This window comes from Staurois parvus, unplaced genomic scaffold, assembly GCF_062004578.1.
Source record: "Staurois parvus isolate SC_StPar_1 unplaced genomic scaffold, SC_StPar_1.0 ptg000562l, whole genome shotgun sequence".
NCBI classification, from domain to species: Eukaryota; Metazoa; Chordata; class Amphibia; order Anura; family Ranidae; genus Staurois; species Staurois parvus.
The window spans coordinates 11,939,928-11,965,615 of record NW_028318358.1 but is presented as its reverse complement, the minus strand read 5'-3'; positions in this window follow the sequence as shown (position 1 = coordinate 11,965,615).

Here is a 25,688-nt window from a genome sequence, read left to right as displayed (position 1 = left end):
CAAATGTGAGACAAGCGTTTGTGTTTTTTTTGGTCAACAGTGGCTTTAGCCTTGAAACTCTCCCATGGATACCATTTTTGTCCAGTCACTTTCTTATTGTTGAATCATGAACACTGACCTTAACTGAGGCAAGTGAGGCCTGCAATTCTTTAGACACTGTACTGGGTTCTTTTATGACCTCCTGGATGAGTCGTCGTTGTGCTCTTGGAGTAATTTTGGTATGCTGGCCACTTCTGGGAAGGTTCACCACTGTTCCATGTTTTCTCCATTTCTGGATAATGGCTCTCACTTTGGAGTCCCAAAGCCTTAGAAATTGCTTTGTAGTGCTTTTCAGACTGATAAATGTCAATTACTTTGTTTCTCATCTGTTCTTGAATTTGTTTAGGTCGTGGCATGATGTGTTGCTTTTTAAAAACCTTTCAGTGTGCTTCAACTTCTATTTAACTTAGACAACATCTAGGTCTGCTATTAATCAGGTCTGAGTGTGCAAAGTGAAATTTTATTCAGCTTTCCAAAAAATTTGATAATCACAGTTTAGTCATGATTTCGCTAGGGGGGGGAGATTACTTTTCACATAAATGTTTTCATAAATTCGGTCTAGGACCCCAAGAAATTTCACTGATTTACATAGTGTACAATTTACATAGTGTTCTAGGGGCTTGACAGGGCATCCTTACCATACTGTCAATGCATTTCACAGTCCCCACCGCTTCCTCAGGAGAGAACAAATGTTGTAAAATACAACAATCTCCAGGCGATGTACCACCAGCATACCTGTTTTTAAGGCAGACATAGGGGCTTAAGCCTGGTACACACTAACAATCCAATGTTAGTAGAGCAATCTCCCCCACTGAGCTACTATATCCTGACAGGGGAAAGTTCCCCCCCTGCGCGCCAGAACACTCAGGTCAGCGTTCTAAGCCATTGGCTGAGAGCACTAATTGGATGCCGATCGGCAGACCTTTTTCAGTCATGCCCCTATGACAGAAGCCAGACGAATGTCCGGCTTCTGTCACACTGGCTGCTGCACATGTCTTAATGTCAGACGCCTTTTGTTGAACCGGCCAATGCCACCAAACTTTTGGCGCTTGTGTACTAGACTTTATTGTGGCCACATTATCCAGCACCCATGGAGTACAAGAACAGCCCACAGGACCTAAAAAAAAAAGAAATTGGAAGGTGGAACTATAATCCTAATGTCTAACACCTACATCCACACTTTCTATCTAGATCAGGGGTGGCCAACCTGCGGCTTTCCAGCTGCTGCAGGACTACAAGTTCCATCATGCCTCTGCAAGTCAGTAACTTCCCATCTTTGCAATGCCTCATGGGAAATGTAGTTCTACAACAGCTGGAGAGCCACAGGTTAGCCACCCCTGATCTAGATGGTGTATTTAGGTAATTGGTGGTTGAATAAAAGTGCCTAGAAGAGCATATATTGAAGTAAAGCTTCCATTTACCCAGATTCTTTGACGGTGAATGAAGATGGGCTTCTGTGGGCTGGCACCCTGTTTGTCCACAAATAAAATGAGATGCAGGGCTAGAGTGGTGCTGTGGGTTTTGGATGTCTTTATTTAAGCAAGATTAATAAAGCATTGAGATGTTTTCAACTATTTAATATACCGATTGTGTCTGTGTATTTATTCATTATTAGGTATTGAGCATTTTAATTTGAACTGTTGCATCACGCATAAAAGTATTTGCATCACACCACATTTTTCAGCGTTCATAAATTACCCAAGATGTCTTTAAACCGCATGTCTAATGAATATTTTCACATCATGGAAGTCCTCCTGTTCACACAACTTCAAACACAGGTATGTCAGATGTTTAACAAGATGGAAGAAAATTAAATTAAAGAATGCATAAAATGAAATATTTGGCAGAAACTCCGAGAGAAAAGGACACAACTGCCATGACACGCAGGTCTGTTTGAGAATGGGTTGTCATTATACACATTATGCCCTGAAGACAAGTAAATGAAACTTTTGTAGTAAGACATTTCAGAAACTGTTGTTCAGTATTATATGCTAGTAAAAATAGCAAAAGCAAAATTGTGTAAGTGCCATCTGCACAAATAGTACATTCATCTGTGATTTTCTGACCAAAAGCTACAAGTGCCTTTATTAACCCCCCCAAACGAAGAACCTACAAAAAAATGGGATCTCTAGCCCCCCCACCCCCATTGCATTCATTGTGTGTAAGTATAAACTTTGTAAGTCTGCAAAATAAGAATAATGCAACCCTTATCACAGCAAATGTACAGTGTCAGTCTCTGGCAACTAGAATAGGTAAGGGCAGGCTCAAGTGCCTGAGCAAAATAGATTGCAAGCTTTTTGGGTCTGTTAGGTGGGGCCATATTATTGTTCTTGAAACACTTTCTAAAAAAATAATGGCTGAAGTCCAAACCTTTGGGCATATCAGTATATGGTGTGGACTGATCGCTCTAGAAGTCTAATATTTGCAGACCAAAAAGCAGCATTCCATCAAGAATTGTCAATGATGACCACCAAATCACACGTCTATGGACATTTTAGCCGATGTAATGAACTTTTATAGTTTTAAAGCTGATTGAATTCAGCAGAGAAAATGAAAAATCATGCTGAGGGCACTGTTGAGCAGCCGACCAAGATGCCCACACATTAGATAGGCTCCTCACCGCCGAGGCGTGCTGTCACCCATTAGAATCATGCCTGACATCCCACACTCACCTTCTAGCCTCCTTGGCTTCTCGTGGACCAGCCCGCAGCTTCTCGCCAACCAGGACTGCCACATCACCAGTCTCCAGTATCCAACCGTCAGTGGGATCCTGTCCAGCCTTGTGCGGGAAGGGAAAGCTGACACAGCGCTGACATGAGTACATGCCACATGTCCTCACTCTGCTTCTTTCCCAGCAGGATCATTTAGCAGGCTTGTCCCAGCTTCCTACCTAGCCCACGGACCAATCCCTAGCCCCATTGGTCCCTCTTGGCCGGAGAAAACACAGCAGGCTCAACCCTCCGCCATCTTTAGCCTGCCATTATTAGCCCGCCTCTGTACTGACTCCGGGAGCCCTGCATCCTTCACAACAGGGCAACAGACAGAGGGCTATACCCCACGGCTGCAAACCAGGCGATACTCTGCTATAAAAATAATAGAAAAAACTTTCTGCACTGCTATAGGTATGGATAGGACTATTGAATATAGCTGCAAACACATAGACCTAGACACCACTAGCACAAGGAAACAAAACAAATAAAATGGTGTTGCACTAATATCAATAGTACTAAGGACACAGTAATTTGAAGAGTAGGGAGACAGAAAAAATAACACCAAAACAGAGGTGATAAGTATAAAGGCCTAAATCCAGACCTAATTAGGTGCAATATAAACTGCGACAAAGACAACGTGAGTAATAATCAGCAAGTGAACATAAATAATACATAAAAATGTAAAGGCCTGAACCCAGACCAAACTAAGTGCAATATAGATTGTGATGAAATACAACGTGAACAATAGTCATTAAGTGAACATAAACAATCTATTCAACATAATAGGACTAACACGTCCTAAATAAAAATGGCACAAAAGTGCAGTGCAAAAAATTCTGTGACAATCAAAAAGCAAAGAAATATATGTGCAAAACTAATCATACAAGATGCATGAAACTAATAGGTATCCAAGATGAAGTCCTGAAAAAGTCACGGGACAGTGATGTAACGCGTGGGTCTGTTAGCGAAGCGTGGTGATGGTCGCCACCATTTTGGTACACCCTGCAAGTATATACCCATATCAATACATGTGTTTGAGGCCTGATTTTAACTGATGTGATGTAAGTGTCCATTTGGCATTTCTCCATTAAAGTTTTTGCTTTAAAATTACTACACTATGGAAGTGCTCTCTCTTTTTCTTTTGGGGTGCGTCTGAGCCGGCTGATGTTCCTGTGAAAAGGATTACCAGTTTCAATACTACTGAAATCATTATGGTTATATGGTGAGGAAGGCCATATTCCTGTGATCGGTGTGATTCTATCATCTTGGATATCTATTAAGGGCCCTGGGAGTGTGGGGCCTGAAAACTGCATGGCCCCTTGGGGTCTTGGCGTGGAGGTGAGTAGGCATTTTAGCCGGTGATGGATTTATCATTCATTTCACCCAGTTGCTTTGTTCGTTTGGAGTTGGCGGTCTATTTACATGGACTTTATGCCGATTTGATGATCACTTATGTTTATTTTGATGGTCACTCATTATTTGTTATATGTCACATTGCTTTAATTATTTTTTGTGCTTATTGACGCATGTTTATTTCCACTGTGCGTTTTTCACTGGCATCAATCCTGATTATAAGGTGCATTTTTAGTTTCATGCACCTTTAGTTTTGCACATAAACAAACTGTGATTGTCACAGTTTTCTTTGCACGGCGCTTTTTGTGCCATTTTTATTTAGAACGTGTTAGTTATTATGTTAAATACATCATTTATGTTCACTTGTTGATTATTGTGCACGTTGTTTTCATCACATTGCACTTAGTTTGGTCTTGTTTCAGACCTTTCCCATCTGGACGACTCCTCTAATGATAGCCTCTCTGTGGGCCAATAACTGATCCCACAGCAGTAACTGACTAGGACTCAACACTTCTTGAAAAATTTAAACTTCTCCATCAACAAGAATTAACTATGGCAACAGAACAACTCACTACTAAGATCACCCGTGAAATAAGGAACATAGGTTCCCGTATTGATGATCTTGAACATAAAATGGATGATGCTATCCTGGTGATTGATAATCAGGAACAAGATATTGACACCATCAGACTAGACCTCTGCCCTTCAAAAACTTGAGGACTTGGAGATCTCACTTTCCAATCACACAAATACCAAATCTTTTCTGATCTAGCCCTGCAAACACTTCTGCGGTGCAGGGTATTGAAACCATTCTTCCAAACACTACAAAACCACTGCATCAAATATCGATGGAACTTCCCATTTCAATTTTTTTCCTTACAAGGCCACCCATGCGCTTTCTCTTCCCCAGAAGAAGCCCAAGAAGTTCTCACCAAGCTGCAACTCATGTTCCCAACATCATTAGGCTCACAAACCTCACAATCTTCCTTATGAAAATCTCCTTGCCTCACCCCCCTCTGGGAGCCATTACCTCAAAGACAACGCCCCAAGTCAAAGCACAGCAGACCTACCTCCAGGACTGAGATTGAAACATTATCTTAACCCTCTTTTGGTCTTCCTTACTGCCTGGTCCACCTTTTTTTTGGACCCTGCACACCTATTTTTTAGGTTGGTCGTGACTGGCTCTACAGTTACTAAAGTACCCTTTTTTCCCTTTTTAGCTCCATCTTCCACTTCCCTCTCCACACCCTCCATGTCAGGTGACTGTTTCGCAAAGTTTATCTTCCATGTTCTCCTTTTTATTTTGCTAAATTAAGAAATGCATGCCCGGTCAGCCCAGTCAATACCCACCTATGGCTGTGCACATAACCACCACCACTGACTGTTGCAGCATTTTTTTCTCTAACAACCCTGCAATTGAACCCACTCTACTCTTTTTTTTCCTCTTTCTACACTTCTATTCTCTTCTTGTTTCCATTTCAGTTTTCCTGGATGTTGGAGGGCCCGAACCTCATGCATTCCAACCAATCTAGACATCTTCTGTAATTTTCAGATGCTTAACACTCTACCCACCATGATGGCTACTTTTCCATATGCTATTGTGTCTCATAACATACAAGGTTTCAACTCCCCCCGGAAACATAAGTGTGCTTTTACTTTTTACGCCTCACTCCGAGCTCATATTGTTGGCCTGCAGGAGACAAGGTTCTCCACATCTTCCTTTCCAAAATATTTCCAAAAAAATTACCCCCAGGTGTTTCAGGTGACCTTTGAGAAAAAAAGAAAAGGTGTTTTAGTGGCATTCCACAAAGGCGCCCCTTTCATATGTTCCCTTGAAATTGCGGATCCCACGGGACGTTACCTGCTTTTACAGGGAACGATCCTAGATGTGGAAGTAACTATAGTTAACTACTATGCCCCTAATCCCCATCAACCTTGCTTTTTCTCCCACTTGTTAAAGGTCATTACCTCGCATAGGAAGGGAACACTGATCATGATGGGGGACAGCAATATAGCATCCCGTAAGAAAAAGGCAAGGGATTCCCAGATAGCAACTTTATCTTCCCGCCTCATGCAGCTGGAAGCACAATTCAAAGCGACTCACTCTTCTTCCTTACACAGACATTTAGATGCTACTAGGGTGAAGCTGAACCTTCTTCTGAACGAAGGCACCAGCAAGCTGGGCTTGTTGTTAGCTAACATCAGTAAAGCCCACACTTGGGATGTCAAACCAATCAAGTTGCGCTTACCCAATAAAGTGATGACAGCTAACCCTTCTAAAATTGTAGATTCCTTCACATCAGTTCTATCCAGTTTATACCAACCTTCACAACCTTTTCGACGGGACTTGGCTGTTGCATTATTCCATGATATTCACCTTCCTAACCATTCTCCACCTATGTTGGATAAAATGAAAGCCAATATAAATGTCCCTGAAGTCCTCACGGCCATCAAAACACTTAAGACGCAAATAACTCCCAACAGCTTCTCTGCGTTTTATTACGAGAAATTCTCCAACATCCTAGCCCCCCATTTAGCCAACTTATTTACTCATTTGTTCTCCCATTTTGACCTACACCAGTCGTCAACAGCCGCCCATATAGTTATGATAACGAAACCCGGAAAGGATTCCCAATACCCACATAATTTTCTCATCTCCTTATTAGACATCACAAATTTGGACAATAATATTTTCTTGATCTTTTAATATCCTCACTAGAGATGAGCGAATCAAACTTGGCGAAGTGGAATTCGTTTCGAATATTAGGAAAAATTTGATTCGCGTCGAATCCGAAAATTAGCAGACTTCGGATGCGCGAATCGAAATTTTTCCTAAAATGGCGGCGACATGTGTGGCGACGGAGCGGGGATCTCTGGGAAGGCGCGCAGACAAGGCGCGCTGACCCATAATGCATTCATTCATGACATGTGATCGCATTAGCCAATCAGCAGCCAGCCAGCCAGCACTGTGTAATGGTGGAGCTATAAATTGCGGCCATCTTACAATTCTCCATTTGCCTCCGGTCATTCAAGAGAGACAGACCTCTCTGTATTAGGGACAGAGTTAGGGCCACAGATACTTTAGGGACACAGAATCGTTACTTAGGGACACAGAATTGTTACTCAGGGACACAGAACTGTAATTCAGGGACACAGAACTGTAACTCAGGGACACAGAACTGTAACTCAGGGACACAGAACTGTAACTCAGGGACACAGAACTGTTACTCAGGGACACAGAACTGTAACTCAGGGACACAGAACTGTTACTCAGGGACACAGAACTGTAACTCAGGGACACAGAACTGTTACTCAGGGACACAGAACTGTTACTCAGGGACAGACACAGAATTGTTACTGAGGGACACAGAATTGTTACTGAGGGACACAGAACTGTTACTCAGGGACACAGAACTGTTACTCAGGGACAGACACAGAATTGTTACTGAGGGACACAGAATTGTTACTGAGGGACACAGAATTGTTACTCAGGGACAGACACAGAATTGTTACTGAGGGACACAGAACTGTTACTCAGGGACACAGAACTGTTACTCAGGGACACAGAACTGTTACTCAGGGACACACACAGAATTGTTACTGAGGGACACAGAATTGTGACTGAGGGACACAGAATTGTTACTGAGGGACACAGAATTGTTACTGAGGGACACAGAATTGTTACTCAGGGACACAGAACTGTTACTCAGGGACACAGAACTGTTACTCAGGGACAGACACAGAATTGTTACTGAGGGACACAGAATTGTTACTGAGGGACACAGAATTGTTACTGAGGGACACAGAACTGTTACTCAGGGACACAGAACTGTTACTCAGGGACACAGAACTGTTACTCAGGGACAGACACAGAATTGTTACTGAGGGACACAGAATTGTTACTGAGGGACACAGAATTGTTACTCAGGGACACAGAATTGTTACTCAGGGACAGACACAGAATTGTTACTGAGGGACACAGAACTGTTACTCAGGGACACAGAACTGTTACTCAAGGACACAGAACTGTTACTCAGGGACACAGAACTGTTACTCAGGGACAGACACAGAATTGTTACTGAGGGACACAGAATTGTTACTGAGGGACACAGAATTGTTACTGAGGGACACAGAATTGTTACTCAGGGACACAGAACTGTTACTCAGGGACAGACACAGAATTGTTACTCAGGGACACAGAATTGTTACTGAGGGACACAGAATTGTTACTCAGGGACAGACACAGAATTGTTACTGAGGGACACAGAACTGTTACTCAGGGACACAGAACTGTTACTCAGGGACACAGAACTGTTACTCAGGGACAGACACATAATTATTACTGAGGGACACAGAATTGTTACTGAGGGACACAGAATTGTTACTGATTTACACAGAATTGTTACTCAGGGACAGACACAGAATTGTTACTGAGGGACACAGAACTGTTACTCAGGGACACAGAACTGTTACTCAGGGACACAGAATCGTTACTCAGGGACACAGAATTGTTACTGAGGGACACAGAATTGTTACTGAGGGACAGACACAGAATTGTTACTGAGGGACACAGAACTGTTACTCAGGGACACAGAACTGTTACTCAAGGACACAGAACTGTTACTCAGGGACACAGAACTGTTACTCAGGGACAGACACAGAATTGTTACTGAGGGACACAGAATTGTTACTGAGGGACACAGAATTGTTACTGAGGGACACAGAACTGTTACTCAGGGACACAGAACTGTTACTCAGGGACAGACACAGAATTGTTACTGAGGGACACAGAATTGTTACTGAGGGACACAGAATTGTTTCACAGGGACAGACACAGAATTGTTACTGAGGGACACAGAACTGTTACTCAGGGACACAGAACTGTTACTCAGGGACACAGAACTGTTACTCAGGGACACAGAACTGTTACTCAGGGACAGACACATAATTGTTACTGAGGGACACAGAATTGTTACTGAGGGACACAGAATTGTTACTGATTTACACAGAATTGTTACTCAGGGACAGACACAGAATTGTTACTGAGGGACACAGAATTTTTACTCAGGGACAGACACAGAATTGTTACTGAGGGACACAGAACTGTTACTCAGGGACACAGAACTGTTACTCAGGGACACAGAACTGTTACTCAGGGACAGACACAGAATTGTTACTGAGGGACACAGAATTGTTACTGAGGGACACAGAATTGTTACTCAGGGACAGACACAGAATTGTTACTGAGGGACACAGAACTGTTACTCAGGGACACAGAACTGTTACTCAGGGACAGACACAGAATTGTTACTGAGGGACACAGAATTGTTACTGAGGGACACAGAATTGTTACTCAGGGACAGACATAGAATTGTTACTGAGGGACACAGAACTGTTACTCAGGGACACAGAATCGTTACTCAGGGACACAGAACTGTTACTCAGGGACACAGAATCGTTACTCAGGGACACAGAATTGTTACTCAGGGACAGACACAGAATTGATACTCAGGGACACAGAATTGTTACTCAGGGACACAGAATTGTTACTCAGGGACACAGAATTGTTACTGAGGGACACAGAATCATTACTCAGGGACACAGAATCGTTACTCAGGGACACAGAATCGTTGAATTAAAGAGTATGTCAGACAACACGCAGAGGAGTGGCAGAGGAGGCAATGTTTTAGGAGCGAGCAGACGTGGCAGCAGAGGAAGGGGTCGAGGCAGCACTAGTCGCAGCCAGAGGCCAGTGCTCCCGGTGTCATCCAGCGGTCGTGTCTCCACCGACCACCCTGCCGTCATCGATTGGTTGGCTCGGTCGTCTTCCTCTTCCCAGGTCACCTCTGACACCTACAGCCAACGGTCGGTGTGTACGTCAGACACAACCGTTAGTTGGCATGGCCCGGGAGCAAGCCCACTGAAATCACGTGTCCTCTACCTGCCCCTGTCCTTTGCTGTTCCCTCACCAAGCGAAGTATCGCATGCTGTGGGCTCAGCCCCACTGTACAGTGAGGAAGAGCTAACAGAGGGCGGTCAGGAACGGGGGGAGACATCCGCCTCTTCAGCAGCCAGGCGAAGAAGTACTGGCGAGGAGAGTGGCTCGGTAGCCGGTCTAGAGACAGGTCTGTCTCCTGACCCACACGCAGCCGAGGGGGCTAGTAGTGAGGCGGAGACCCTAATTGATGATGAGGAGGCTTATCGCACTTGGCAGCCTCGTCGTCATCAGGCAATTTCTTCCGCATCATCAGGAGAAGAGGGTGCCAGCTTGGCAGCGAGCAAAACAGTCGGTGGGTTGCCCAGGAGGCAGCAGGGTCGCAGCAGTGTCAGTGGTGCAAACGGCCACAGAGTAGAGCACCAGCTCCACTGCAGCCTACCACCACGGCCAGTAGTGGTGCCGGTGTGCACGGAGGAAGTAGCAGTCAGCCAGTGAGAAGTAGCGGGGGCAAAGTTTCCTACTCGGCGGTGTGGCAATTTTTCCTCAAGCCGCCCGAGGAAGTAAACGTAGCCGTATGTCGACTATGTGGCCAGAAAGTCAAGCGTGGCCAGGGGGCCCATGTTGGGACTACAGCGTTGCGTCAGCATATGCAGCGTCGCCATTTGGTGGCCTGGGAAAACCGTGATAAAGATACGGCGGTTCTGCCTGCCCCAGCCCCCGCTCCATCACCCGCTCCATTACTTGCTCCGTCACCCGACGTCAATCGCCCTCTATCAGCCAGTCAAGGCTCCAACACCTCTGCTGAGGGGAGTTGTCGCTCGTTGGCATCTTCCGCTCGTTCAGATGCTCCTTCTCCTGCTACTCCTCTTCACGGATTCCGTCAGCAGTCTTTCTTGGAATCCGTTTCCAAGAGACAACAGTTTGCGAGCACGCACCCGACGGTGCAGAAGCTGCACGTCCTCCTGTCCAAGTTGCTGGTGCTGCAGTCCCTCCCTTTCCAACTGGTGGACTCAGCACCTTTCCGAGAAATGATGGCTTGTGCCGCGCCGCGGTGGAGAGTGCCAAGCCGGCATTTCTTCGCCAAAAAGGCAGTGCCAGCCCTGCATTCACATGTAGAAGAGATGGTGGGCCAGTCTTTGAGCATGTCGGTCTCTGCCAAAGTGCACGGCAGCGCCGACGTGTGGAGCTGTAACTACGGTCAGGGACAGTACATGTCATTTACGGCCCACTGGGTGAACATGGTGCCGGCACAGCCGCACCAGCAACTTGGACAGGTCACGCCGATTTTGCCTCCACGTTTGCACGTCCTTGGTCCAGCAAACATGTCCGCCTCTACCACCTCTTCTTCCGCCGTGTCCTCAGCCGCCACCCCCGTGCCAAGTCCCATTACCCGACCGGCATATCACATGTGCAGGGCGCAACGGTGTCACGCTGTGCTGCACCTGGTATGCCTTGGCGAACGTAGTCACACAGGGGAGGAACTTCTGAGTGTAATGAACAGAGAAATCGACAGATGGCTGTCTCCGCGCAAACTGAAAATCGGAACCATGTTGACCGACAACGGAAAGAACATGGTGTCTGCTCTGCGTCAAGGAAGGTTGTGCCATGCGCCATGCATGGCTCACGTGTTCAATCTGGTTGTCAAGCGGTTCCTAAAATCAACCATCCCACTGCAAGACATCCTTAAAATGTCACGTAAACTTTGCATGCATTTCAGCCATTCCTACACCGCAAAGCACACCCTCCTTGAGCTGCAGCGGCAGAACGGAATTCCACAGCATCGCCTGATCTGCGACGTTGCAACAAGGTGGAATTCAACCCTACATATGTTAGACCGCCTTTACGAACAGCGAAAGGCCATCACCGATTTCCTGATGTTACAAGCGGATAAAGGTACTCCCCTGTGTAACTTCGATGTCAGCCATTGGCAGCTCATGCGTGACACCTGCCGCTTGCTCAGGCCCTTTGAGGAGGCCATGCTATTCGTGAGTCGGCAGGACTATGGGATGAACGACGTCATTCCTCTGTTGCACGTCCTGGAACAAATGCTGTTAACAATGGCTGGTCAGGGTGCGGTAGACGTGGCGCACAGATTTCAACGCCACATGACCCCTGTGGGGGCAGGACAGGAAGAAGAGGAGGAGGTAGAGGAGGACATTGGTGCTCAGGAATTATTGAGTGAAATGGGTGGTTTTTCCACTCAGCGGACAGGAGTGGAGGAGCAGGAGCATCTGGTAGAGGAGGAGGAGGAGACAGAGGACCCAGACGCACCGTGGCAGTATGCTGTGGAGATGGAGGCAGGGAGTCCCTCGCATTCCTTGGCACAAATGGCCCATAGCATGCTCGGTTGCTTGCGTAGCGACAGCCGAATAATAACCATCAGACAGAGGGATGACTTTTGGCTGTCCACCTTGTTGGACCCTCGCTACCGTTCAAAAATGGTGGCCTTTTTCACACCTGCTGAGAGGGAGGCCAAAATAACTTACTATAAAAACCACCTATGTAGTCAGTTGGTCTCTGCCTTTCTGCGCCAACGTCCATCCTCAGACACTGTGGGCCCTGTGCGCTCGCGTTCCGCTGCCATGGCAGCAGGGGAGGGGTGGGGTGGTAGGAGCAGTGGCAGCTCCACCAGCAGCGGCTGCCTCAGTCTGCAGTCGATGATGAGTAGCTTTCTTCACCAGCGCAGTGAGGAAACTACTGACCAGCCGCAGCAGCAGCAGCATCAGGTGGACCTGGAGCAGGACCTCAAACAACAGGCTTGGGCCTACTTGGACAGCACCCTGCCAACCGAGGTAGACAATCCCCTTGACTACTGGGCAACGAAACTTGACCTTTGGCCCCAACTAGCTGAATTTGCCCTTGAAAGGCTGTCATGCCCGGCCAGTAGCGTGGCATCGGAGAGCGTGTTTAGTGCGGCAGGAGGTATTGTAACTCCGCGGAGGACACGACTGTCCACCCAAAGTGTGGAGAGACTCACGTTTGTGAAAATTAATCAGGCGTGGATTAGTCTGGATTTCAAACCACCAGTTCCTGACACAACTGACTAAATCCGCCATGAATCATGCCCCAAACATGTGCCACTTTCAGGTCTCCTCACACTGCTGGTGGGTTACATTTTGTCATAGGGTGCTGGCAGATTACGTGCCTCCCATTGCTGCTGCCAGGCACGTAATCTGCCATGGACCCCTGTACCGCCTCCTCATGCTGCTGCCAGGTCCAGAGTGTCTCATGGGTCCCTGTACAGCCTCCCATTGCTGCTGTCTCCATCGCCACACTCTGCCATGTGCCACTTTCAGGTCTCCTCACACTGCTGCTGGGTTCCATTTTGTCATAGAGTGCTGGCAGATTACGGGCCTCCCATTGCTGCTGCCAGGCCCCTAATCTGCCATGGGCCCCTGTACCGCCTCCTCATGCTGCTGCCAGGTCCACAGTGTCTCATGGGTCCCTTTACCGCCTCCCATTGCTGCTGTCTCCATCGCCACACTCTGCCATGTGCCACTTTCAGGTCTCCTCACACTGCTGCTGGGTTCCATTTTGTCATAGAGTGCTGGCAGATTACGGGCCTCCCATTACTGCTGCCAGGCCCCTAATCTGCCATGGGCCCCTGTACCGCCTCCTCATGCTGCTGCCAGGTCCAGAGTGTCTCATGGGTCCCTGTACCACCTCCCATTGCTGCTGTCTCCATCGCCACACTCTGCCATGTGCCACTTTCAGGTCTCCTCACACTGCTGCTGGGTTCCATTTTGTCATAGAGTGCTGGCAGATTACGGGCCTCCCATTGCTGCTGCCAGGCCCCTAATCTGCCATGGGCCCCTGTACCGCCTCCTCATGCTGCTGCCAGGTCCACAGTGTCTCATGGGTCCCTGTACCGCCTCCCATTGCTGCTGTCTCCATCGCCACACTCTGCCATATGCCACTTTCAGGTCTCCTCACACTGCTGCTGGGTTCCATTTTATCATAGAGTGCAGGCAGATTACGGGCCTCCCATTGCTGCTGCCAGGCCCCTAATCTGCCATGGGCCCCTGTACCGCCTCCTCATGCTGCTGCCAGGTCCAGAGTGTCTCATGGGTCCCTGTACCACCTCCCATTGCTGCTGTCTCCATCGCCACACTCTGCCATGTGCCACTTTCAGGTCTCCTCACACTGCTGCTGGGTTCCATTTTGTCATAGAGTGCTGGCAGATTACGGGCCTCCCATTGCTGCTGCCAGGCCCCTAATCTGCCATGGGCCCCTGTACCGCCTCCTCATGCTGCTGCCAGGTCCACAGTGTCTCATGGGTCCCTGTACCGCCTCCCATTGCTGCTGTCTCCATCGCCACACTCTGCCATATGCCACTTTCAGGTCTCCTCACACTGCTGCTGGGTTCCATTTTATCATAGAGTGCAGGCAGATTACGGGCCTCCCATTGCTGCTGCCAGGCCACTAATCTGCCATGGGCCCCTGTACCGCCTCCTCATGCTGCTGCCAGGTCCAGAGTGTCTCATGGGTCCCTGTACCGCCTCCCATTGCTGCTCTCTCCATCGCCACACTCTGCCATGTGCCACTTTCAGGTCTCTTCACACTGCTGCTGGGTTCCATTTTGTCATAGAGTGCTGGCAGATTACAGGCCTCAAATTGCTGCTGCCAGGCCCCTAATCTTCCATGGGCCCCTGTACCGCCTCCTCATGCTGCTGCCAGGTCCACAGTGTCTCATGGGTCCCTGTACCGCCTCCCATTGCTGCTGTCTCCATCGCCACACTCTGCCATGTGCCACTTTCAGGTCTTCTCACACTGCTGCTGGGTTCCATTTTGTCATAGGGTGCTGGCAGATTACAGGCGTCTCCCATTGCTGCTGCCAGGCCCCTAATCTGCCATGGGCCCCTGTACCGCCTCCTCATGCTGCTGCCAGGTCCACAGTGTCTCATGGGTCCCTGTACCGCCTCCCATTGCTGCTGTCTCCATCGCCACACTCTGCCATGTGCCACTTTCAGGTCTCCTCACACTGCTGCTGGGTTCAATTTTGTCATAGAGTGCTGGCAGATTACGGGCCTCCCATTGCTGCTGACAGGCCCCTAATCTGCCATGGGTCCCTGTACCGCCTCCTCATGCTGCTGCCAGGTCCACAGTGTCTCATGGGTCCCTGTACCGCCTCCCATTGCTGCTGTCTCCATCGCCACACTCTGCCATGTGCCACTTTCAGGTCTCCTCACACTGCTGCTGGGTTCCATTTTGTCATAGAGTGCTGGCAGATTACGGGCGTCTCCCATTGCTGCTGCCAGGCCCCTAATCTGCCATGGGCCCCTGTACCGCCTCCTCATGCTGCTGCCAGGTCCACAGTGTCTCATGGGTCCCTGTACCGCCTCCCATTGCTGCTGTCTCCATCGCCACACTCTGCCATGTGCCACTTTCAGGTCTCCTCACACTGCTGCTGGGTTCAATTTTGTCATAGAGTGCTGGCAGATTACGGGCCTCCCATTGCTGCTGCCAGGCCCCTAATCTGCCATGGGTCCCTGTACCGCCTCCTCATGCTGCTGCCAGGTCCACAGTGTCTCATGGGTCCCTGTACCGCCTCCCATTGCTGCTGTCTCCATCGCCACACTCTGCCATGTGCCACTTTCAGGTCTCCTCACACTGCTGCTGGGTTCCATTTTGTCATAGAGTGCTGGCAGATTACGGGCGTCTCCCATTGCTGCTGCCAGGCCCCTAATCTGCCATGGGCCCCTGTACCGCCTCCTCATGCTGCTGCCAGGTCCACAGTGTCTCATGGGTCCCTGTACCGCCTCCCATTGCTGCTGTCTCCATCGCCACACTCTGCCATGTGCCACTTTCAGGTCTCCTCACACTGCTGCTGGGTTCCATTTTGTCATAGAGTGCTGGCAGATTACGGGCCTCCCATTGCTGCTGCCAGGCCCCTAATCTGCCATGGGCCCCTGTACCGCCTCCTCATGCTGCTGCCAGGTCCACAGTGTCTCATGGGTCCCTGTACGGCCTCCCATTGCTGCTGTCTCCATCGCCACACTCTGCCATGTGCCACTTTCAGGTCTCCTCACACTGCTGCTGGGTTCCATTTTGTCATAGAGTGCTGGCAGATTACGGGCCTCCCATTGCTGCTGCCAGGCCCCTAATCTGCCATGGGCCCCTGTACCGCCTCCTCATGCTGCTGCCAGGTCCACAGTTTCTCATGGGTCTCTGTACGGCCTCCCATTGCTGCTGTCTCCATCGCCACACTCTGCCATGTGCCACTTTCAGGTCTCCTCACACTGCTGCTGGGTTCCATTTTGTCATAGAGTGCTGGCAGATTACGGGCCTCCCATTGCTGCTGCCAGGCCCCTAATCTGCCATGGGACCCTTTACCGCCTCCTCATGCTGCTGACAGGTCCACAGTGTGTCATGGGTCCCTGTCCGGCCTCCCATTGCTGCTGTCTCCATCGCCACACTCTGCCATGTGCCACTTTCAGGTCTCCTCACACTGCTGCTGGGTTCCATTTTGTCATAGGGTGCTGGCAGATTACGGGTGTCTCCCATTGCTGCTGCCAGGCCCCTAATCTGCCATGGGACCCTGTAACGCCTCCTCATGCTGCTGCCAGGTCCACAGTGTCTCATGGGTCCCTGTACCGCCTCCCATTGCTGCTGTCTCCATCGCTACACTCTGCCATGTGCCACTTTCAGGTCTCCTCACACTGCTGCTGGGTTCAATTTTGTCATAGAGTGCTGGCAGATTACGGGCCTCCCATTGCTGCTGCCAGGCCCCTAATCTGCCATGGGCCCCTGTACCGCCTCCTCATGCTGCTGCCAGGTCCACAATGTCTCATGGGTCCCTGTACGGCCTCCCATTGCTGCTGTCTCCATCGCCACACTCTGCCATGTGCCACTTTCAGGTCTCCTCACACTGCTGCTGGGTTCCATTTTGTCATAGAGTGCTGGCAGATTACGGGCGTCTCCCATTGCTGCTGCCAAGCCCCTAATCTGCCATGGGCCCCTGTACCGCCTCCTCATGCTGCTGCCAGGTCCACAGTGTCTCATGGGTCCCTGTACCGCCTCCCATTGCTGCTGTCTCCATCGCCACACTCTGCCATGTGCCACTTTCAGGTCTCCTCACACTGCTGCTGGGTTCCATTTTGTCATAGAGTGCTGGCAGATTACGGGCGTCTCCCATTGCTGCTGCCAGGCCCCTAATCTGCCATGGGCCCCTGTACCGCCTCCTCATGCTGCTGCCAGGTCCACAGTGTCTCATGGGTCCCTGTACGGCCTCCCATTGCTGCTGTCTCCATCGCCACACTCTGCCATGTGCCACTTTCAGGTCTCCTCACACTGCTGCTGGGTTCCATTTTGTCATAGAGTGCTGGCAGTTTACGGGCCTCCCATTGTTGCTGCCAGGCCCCTAATCTGCCATGGGCCCCTGTACCGCCTCCTCATGCTGCTGCCAGGTCCACAGTGTCTCATGGGTCCCTGTACCGCCTCCCATTGCTGCTGTCTCCATCGCCACACTCTGCCATGTGCCACTTTCAGGTCTCCTCACACTGCTGCTGGGTTCCATTTTGTCATAGGTTGCTGGCAGATTACGGGCCTCCCATTGCTGCTGCCAGGCCCCTAATCTGCCATGGGCCCCTGTACCGCCTCCTCATGCTGCTGCCAGGTCCACAGTGTCTCATGGGTCCCTGTACCGCCTCCCATTGCTGCTGTCTCCATCGCCACACTCTGCCATGTGCCACTTTCAGGTCTCCTCACACTGCTGCTGGGTTCCATTTTGTCATAGAGTGCTGGCAGATTACGGGCCTCCCATTGCTGCTGCCAGGCCCCTAATCTGCCATGGGCCCCTGTACCGCCTCCTCATGCTGCTGCCAGGTCCACAGTGTCTCATGGGTCCCTGTACGGCCTCCCATTGCTGCTGTCTCCATCGCCACACTCTGCCATGTGCCACTTTCAGGTCTCCTCACACTGCTGCTGGGTTCCATTTTGTCATAGAGTGCTGGCAGATTACGGGCGTCTCCCATTGCTGCTGCCAGGCCCCTAATCTGCCATGGGCCCCTGTACCGCCTCCTCATGCTGCTGAAAGGTCCACAGTGTCTCATGGGTCCCTGTACGGCCTCCCATTGCTGCTGTCTCCATCGCCACACTCTGCCATGTGCCACTTTCAGGTCTCCTCACACTGCTGCTGGGTTCCATTTTGTCATAGGTTGCTGGCAGATTACGGGCCTCCCATTGCTGCTGCCAGGCCCCTAATCTGCCATGGGCCCATGTACCGCCTCCTCATGCTGCTGCCAGGTCCACAGTGTCTCATGGGTCCCTGTACCGCCTCCCATTGCTGCTGTCTCCATCGCCACACTCTGCCATGTGCCACTTTCAGGTCTCCTCACACTGCTGCTGGGTTCCATTTTGTCATAGAGTGCTGGCAGATTACGGGCCTCCCATTGCTGCTGCCAGGCCCCTAATCTGCCATGGGCCCCTGTAACGCCTCCTCATGCTGCTGCCAGGTCCACAGTGTCTCATGGGTCCCTGTACCGCCTCCCGTTGCTGCTGTCTCCATCGCCACACTCTGCCATGTGCCACTTTCAGGTCTCCTCACACTGCTGCTGGGTTCCATTTTGTCATAGAGTGCTGGCAGATTACGGGACTCCCATTGCTGCTGCCAGGCCCCTAATCTGCCATGGGCCCCTGTAACGCCTCCTCATGCTGCTGCCAGGTCCACAGTGTCTCATGTGTCCCTGTACGGCCTCCCATTGCTGCTGTCTCCATCGCCACACTCTGCCATGTGCCACTTTCAGGTCTCCTCACACTGCTGCTGGGTTCCATTTTGTCATAGGGTGCTGGCAGATTACGGGCGTCTCCCATTGCTGCTGCCAGGCCCCTAATCTGCCATGGGCCCCTGTACTGCCTCCTCATGCTTCTGCCAGGTCTAGAGAGTGTCTCATGGGTCCCTGTACGGCCTCCCATTGCTGCTGTCTCCATCGCCACACTCTGCCATGTGCCACTTTCAGGTCTCCTCACACTGCTGCTGGGTTCCATTTTGTCATAGGGTGCTGTATGGCCTCCCATTGCTGCTGCCAGACCCGTAATCTGCCATGGGCCCCTGTACCGCCTCCTCATGCTGCTGCCAGGTCCAGAGTGTGTCATGGGTCCCTGTACGGCCTCCCATTGCTGCTGTCTCCATCGCCACACTCTGCCATGTGCCACTTTCAGGTCTCCTCACACTGCTGCTGGGTTCCATTTTGTCATAGGGTGCTGGCAGATTACGGGCCTCCCATTGCTGCTGCCAGGCCCCTAATCTGCCATGGGCCCCTGTACCGCCTCCTCATGCTGCTGCCAGGTCCAGAGTGTCTCATGGGTCCCTGTACGGCCTCCCATTGCTGCTGTCTCCATCGCCACACTCTGCCATGTGCCACTTTCAGGTCTCCTCACACTGCTGCTGGGTTCCATTTTGTCATAGGGTGCTGTATGGCCTCCCATTGCTGCTGCCAGGCCCGTAATCTGCCATGGGCCCCTGTACCGCCTCCTCATGCTGCTGCCAGGTCCAGAGTGTGTCATGGGTCCCTGTACGGCCTCCCATTGCTGCTGTCTCCATCGCCACACTCTGCCATGTGCCACTTTCAGGTCTCCTCACACTGCTGCTGGGTTCCATTTTGTCATAGGGTGCTGGCAGATTACGGGCTTCCCATTGCTGCTGCCAGGCCCCTAATCTGCCATGGGCCCCTGTACCGCCTCCTCATGCTGCTGCCAGGTCCACAGTGTCTCATGGGTCAATGTACCGCCTCCCATTGCTGCTGTCTCCATCGCCACACTCTGCCATGTGCCACTTTCAGGTCTCCTCACACTGCTGCTGGGTTCCATTTTGTCATAGGGTGCTGGCAGATTACGGGCCTCCCATTACTGCTGCCAGGCCCCTAATCTGCCATGGGCCCCTGTACCGCCTCCTCATGCTGCTGCCAGGTCCAGAGTGTCTCATGGGTCCCTGTACGGCCTCCCATTGCTGCTGTCTCCATCGCCACACTCTGCCATGTGCCACTTTCAGGTCTCCTCACACTGCTGCTGGGTTCCATTTTGTCATAGGGTGCTGTATGGCCTCCCATTGCTGCTGCCAGGCCCGTAATCTGCCATGGGCCCCTGTACCGCCTCCTCATGCTGCTCCCAGGTCCAGAGTGTGTCATGGGTCCCTGTACGGCCTCCCATTGCTGCTGTCTCCATCGCCACACTCTGCCATGTGCCACTTTCAGGTCTCCTCACACTGCTGCTGGGTTCCATTTTGTCATAGGGTGCTGGCAGATTACGGGCCTCCCATTGCTGCTGCCAGGCCCCTAATCTGCCATGGGCCCCTGTACCGCCTCCTCATGCTGCTGCCAGGTCCACAGTGTCTCATGGGTCAATGTACCGCCTCCCATTGCTGCTGTCTCCATCGCCACACTCTGCCATGTGCCACTTTCAGGACTCCTCACACTGCTGCTGGGTTCCATTTTGTCATAGAGTGCTGGCAGATTACGGGCGTCTCCCATTGCTGCTACCAGGCCCCTAATCTGCCATGGGCCCCTGTACCGCCTCCTCATGCTGCTGCCAGGTCCACAGTGTCTCATGGGTCCCTGTACCGCCTCCCATTGCTGCTGTCTCCATCGCCACACTCTGCCATGTGCCACTTTCAGGTCTCCTCACACTGCTGCTGGGTTCCATTTTGTCATAGGGTGCTGGCAGATTACGGGCCTCCCATTGCTGCTGCCAGGCCCCTAATCTGCCATGGGCCCCTGTACCGCCTCCTCATGCTGCTCCCAGGTCCACAGTGTCTCATGGGTCCCTGTACCGCCTCCCATTGCTGCTGTCTCCATCGCCACACTCTGCCATGTGCCACTTTCAGGTCTCCTCACACTGCTGCTGGGTTCCATTTTGTCATAGGGTGCTGGCAGATTACGGGCCTCCCATTGCTGCTGCCAGGCCCCTAATCTGCCATGGGCCCCTGTACCGCCTCCTCATGCTGCTGCCAGGTCCACAGTGTCTCATGGGTCAATGTACCGCCTCCCATTGCTGCTGTCTCCATCGCCACACTCTGCCATGTGCCACTTTCAGGTCTCCTCACACTGCTGCTGGGTTCCATTTTGTCATAGAGTGCTGGCAGATTACGGGCGTCTCCCATTGCTGCTACCAGGCCCCTAATCTGCCATGGGCCCCTGTACCGCCTCCTCATGCTGCTGCCAGGTCCACAGTGTCTCATGGGTCCCTGTACCGCCTCCCATTGCTGCTGTCTCCATCGCCACACTCTGCCATGTGCCACTTTCAGGTCTCCTCACACTGCTGCTGGGTTCCATTTTGTCATAGGGTGCTGGCAGATTACGGGCCTCCCATTGCTGCTGCCAGGCCCCTAATCTGCCATGGGCCCATGTACCGCCTCCTCATGCTGCTCCCAGGTCCACAGTGTCTCATGGGTCCCTGTACCGCCTCCCATTGCTGCTGTCTCCATCGCCACACTCTGCCATGTGCCACTTTCAGGTCTCCTCACACTGCTGCTGGGTTCCATTTTGTCATAGAGTGCTGGCAGATTACGGGCCTCCCATTGCTGCTGCCAGGCCCCTAATCTGCCATGGGCCCCTGTACCGCCTCCTCATGCTGCTGCCAGGTCCACAGTGTCTCATGGGTCAATGTACCGCCTCCCATTGCTGCTGTCTCCATCGCCACACTCTGCCATGTGCCACTTTCAGGACTCCTCACACTGCTGCTGGGTTCCATTTTGTCATAGGGTGCTGTATGGCCTCCCATTGCTGCTGCCAGACCCGTAATCTGCCATGGGCCCCTGTACCGCCTCCTCATGCTGCTGCCAGGTCCAGAGTGTGTCATGGGTCCCTGTACGGCCTCCCATTGCTGCTGTCTCCATCGCCACACTCTGCCATGTGCCACTTTCAGGTCTCCTCACACTGCTGCTGGGTTCCATTTTGTCATAGGGTGCTGGCAGATTACGGGCCTCCCATTGCTGCTGCCAGGCCCCTAATCTGCCATGGGCCCCTGTACCGCCTCCTCATGCTGCTGCCAGGTCCAGAGTGTCTCATGGGTCCCTGTACGGCCTCCCATTGCTGCTGTCTCCATCGCCACACTCTGCCATGTGCCACTTTCAGGTCTCCTCACACTGCTGCTGGGTTCCATTTTGTCATAGGGTGCTGTATGGGCTCCCATTGCTGCTGCCAGGCCCGTAATCTGCCATGGGCCCCTGTACCGCCTCCTCATGCTGCTGCCAGGTCCAGAGTGTGTCATGGGTCCCTGTACGGCCTCCCATTGCTGCTGTCTCCATCGCCACACTCTGCCATGTGCCACTTTCAGGTCTCCTCACACTGCTGCTGGGTTCCATTTTGTCATAGGGTGCTGGCAGATTACGGGCTTCCCATTGCTGCTGCCAGGCCCCTAATCTGCCATGGGCCCCTGTACCGCCTCCTCATGCTGCTGCCAGGTCCACAGTGTCTCATGGGTCAATGTACCGCCTCCCATTGCTGCTGTCTCCATCGCCACACTCTGCCATGTGCCACTTTCAGGTCTCCTCACACTGCTGCTGGGTTCCATTTTGTCATAGGGTGCTGGCAGATTACGGGCCTCCCATTACTGCTGCCAGGCCCCTAATCTGCCATGGGCCCCTGTACCGCCTCCTCATGCTGCTGCCAGGTCCAGAGTGTCTCATGGGTCCCTGTACGGCCTCCCATTGCTGCTGTCTCCATCGCCACACTCTGCCATGTGCCACTTTCAGGTCTCCTCACACTGCTGCTAGGTTCCATTTTGTCATAGGGTGCTGTATGGCCTCCCATTGCTGCTGCCAGGCCCGTAATCTGCCATGGGCCCCTGTACCGCCTCCTCATGCTGCTGCCAGGTCCAGAGTGTGTCATGGGTCCCTGTACGGCCTCCCATTGCTGCTGTCTCCATCGCCACACTCTGCCATGTGCCACTTTCAGGTCTCCTCACACTGCTGCTGGGTTCCATTTTGTCATAGGGTGCTGGCAGATTACGGGCCTCCCATTGCTGCTGCCAGGCCCCTAATCTGCCATGGGCCCCTGTACCGCCTCCTCATGCTGCTGCCAGGTCCACAGTGTCTCATGGGTCAATGTACCGCCTCCCATTGCTGCTGTCTCCATCGCCACACTCTGCCATGTGCCACTTTCAGGACTCCTCACACTGCTGCTGGGTTCCATTTTGTCATAGAGTGCTGGCAGATTACGGGCGTCTCCCATTGCTGCTACCAGGCCCCTAATCTGCCATGGGCCCCTGTACCGCCTCCTCATGCTGCTGCCAGGTCCACAGTGTCTCATGGGTCCCTGTACCGCCTCCCATTGCTGCTGTCTCCATCGCCACACTCTGCCATGTGCCACTTTCAGGTCTCCTCACACTGCTGCTGGGTTCCATTTTGTCATAGGGTGCTGGCAGATTACGGGCCTCCCATTGCTGCTGCCAGGCCCCTAATCTGCCATGGGCCCCTGTACCGCCTCCTCATGCTGCTCCCAGGTCCACAGTGTCTCATGGGTCCCTGTACCGCCTCCCATTGCTGCTGTCTCCATCGCCACACTCTGCCATGTGCCACTTTCAGGTCTCCTCACACTGCTGCTGGGTTCCATTTTGTCATAGGGTGCTGGCAGATTACGGGCCTCCCATTGCTGCTGCCAGGCCCCTAATCTGCCATGGGCCCCTGTACCGCCTCCTCATGCTGCTGCCAGGTCCACAGTGTCTCATGGGTCAATGTACCGCCTCCCATTGCTGCTGTCTCCATCGCCACACTCTGCCATGTGCCACTTTCAGGTCTCCTCACACTGCTGCTGGGTTCCATTTTGTCATAGAGTGCTGGCAGATTACGGGCGTCTCCCATTGCTGCTACCAGGCCCCTAATCTGCCATGGGCCCCTGTACCGCCTCCTCATGCTGCTGCCAGGTCCACAGTGTCTCATGGGTCCCTGTACCGCCTCCCATTGCTGCTGTCTCCATCGCCACACTCTGCCATGTGCCACTTTCAGGTCTCCTCACACTGCTGCTGGGTTCCATTTTGTCATAGGGTGCTGGCAGATTACGGGCCTCCCATTGCTGCTGCCAGGCCCCTAATCTGCCATGGGCCCATGTACCGCCTCCTCATGCTGCTCCCAGGTCCACAGTGTCTCATGGGTCCCTGTACCGCCTCCCATTGCTGCTGTCTCCATCGCCACACTCTGCCATGTGCCACTTTCAGGTCTCCTCACACTGCTGCTGGGTTCCATTTTGTCATAGAGTGCTGGCAGATTACGGGCCTCCCATTGCTGCTGCCAGGCCCCTAATCTGCCATGGGCCCCTGTACCGCCTCCTCATGCTGCTGCCAGGTCCACAGTGTCTCATGGGTCAATGTACCGCCTCCCATTGCTGCTGTCTCCATCGCCACACTCTGCCATGTGCCACTTTCAGGACTCCTCACACTGCTGCTGGGTTCCATTTTGTCATAGAGTGCTGGCAGATTACGGGCGTCTCCCATTGCTGCTACCAGGCCCCTAATCTGCCATGGGCCCCTGTACCGCCTCCTCATGCTGCTGCCAGGTCCACAGTGTCTCATGGGTCCCTGTACCGCCTCCCATTGCTGCTGTCTCCATCGCCACACTCTGCCATGTGCCACTTTCAGGTCTCCTCACACTGCTGCTGGGTTCCATTTTGTCATAGGGTGCTGGCAGATTACGGGCCTCCCATTGCTGCTGCCAGGCCCGTAATCTGCCATGGGCCCCTGTACCGCCTCCTCATGCTGCTCCCAGGTCCACAGTGTCTCATGGGTCCCTGTACCGCCTCCCATTGCTGCTGTCTCCATCGCCACACTCTGCCATGTGCCACTTTCAGGTCTCCTCACACTGCTGCTGGGTTCCATTTTGTCATAGGGTGCTGGCAGATTACGGGCCTCCCATTGCTGCTGCCAGGCCCCTAATCTGCCATGGGCCCCTGTACCGCCTCCTCATGCTGCTGCCAGGTCCACAGTGTCTCATGGGTCAATGTACCGCCTCCCATTGCTGCTGTCTCCATCGCCACACTCTGCCATGTGCCACTTTCAGGTCTCCTCACACTGCTGCTGGGTTCCATTTTGTCATAGAGTGCTGGCAGATTACGGGCGTCTCCCATTGCTGCTACCAGGCCCCTAATCTGCCATGGGCCCCTGTACCGCCTCCTCATGCTGCTGCCAGGTCCACAGTGTCTCATGGGTCCCTGTACCGCCTCCCATTGCTGCTGTCTCCATCGCCACACTCTGCCATGTGCCACTTTCAGGTCTCCTCACACTGCTGCTGGGTTCCATTTTGTCATAGGGTGCTGGCAGATTACGGGCCTCCCATTGCTGCTGCCAGGCCCCTAATCTGCCATGGGCCCATGTACCGCCTCCTCATGCTGCTCCCAGGTCCACAGTGTCTCATGGGTCCCTGTACCGCCTCCCATTGCTGCTGTCTCCATCGCCACACTCTGCCATGTGCCACTTTCAGGTCTCCTCACACTGCTGCTGGGTTCCATTTTGTCATTGAGTGCTGGCAGATTACGGGCCTCCCATTGCTGCTGCCAGGCCCCTAATCTGCCATGGGCCCCCGTACCGCCTCCTCATGCTGCTGCCAGGTCCAGAGTGTCTCATGGGTCCCTGTACTGCCTCCCATTGCTGCTGTCTCCATCGCCACACTCTGCCATGTGCCACTTTCAGGTCTCCTCACACTGCTGCTGGGTTCCATTTTG